Raw genomic sequence first — 576 nt, forward strand, 5'->3', positions numbered from 1 at the left:
CTCCTCGGTAGCTTGCTAGCCAACATAGCCGAAACATTACAGTTCTTTATACACTTTCTGTTGTATATTAGACCCTGTGTTTTAAGCAAACTTATGTTGTATAGCTAGTTGCCGCATTTAATTTCATTTTACGTTGTTAGTAGTCAGCTAGGTGGCTTGCTAAATTAGCGCAGCACTATTGCTAACTAGCTAGCTAACATCCCCGACCATATGAGCTCCCTAAACTACTCCTCCCCTGCTAAAGAAGAGGGGGTCAGATGGACGGAGAAAGAAACTCTCGTGAAGAGGAGAAGGAGAGAGGCTGTTACAGTGAAACAAGTAGACGGTGAGGCTGTTACAGTGAAACAAGTAGAGGGTGAGGCTGTTACAGTGAAACAAGTAGAGGGTGAGGCTGTTACAGTGAAACAAGTAGAGGATGAGGCTGTTACAGTGAAACAAGTAGAGGATGAGACTGTACAGTGAAAAAAGAGAGAAGAAGCTTTCAGAGTGAAAGAAAGCATGTTACCGCGGAAGAAGAAAAAGGAAGAGGAAGTGTTTGGATTGAAGGAGGAGGGGAGATTACTGTCACATTGGAGG

Source organism: Salvelinus sp. IW2-2015, unplaced genomic scaffold, assembly GCF_002910315.2.
Source record: "Salvelinus sp. IW2-2015 unplaced genomic scaffold, ASM291031v2 Un_scaffold2153, whole genome shotgun sequence".
NCBI classification, from domain to species: domain Eukaryota; kingdom Metazoa; phylum Chordata; class Actinopteri; order Salmoniformes; family Salmonidae; genus Salvelinus; species Salvelinus sp. IW2-2015.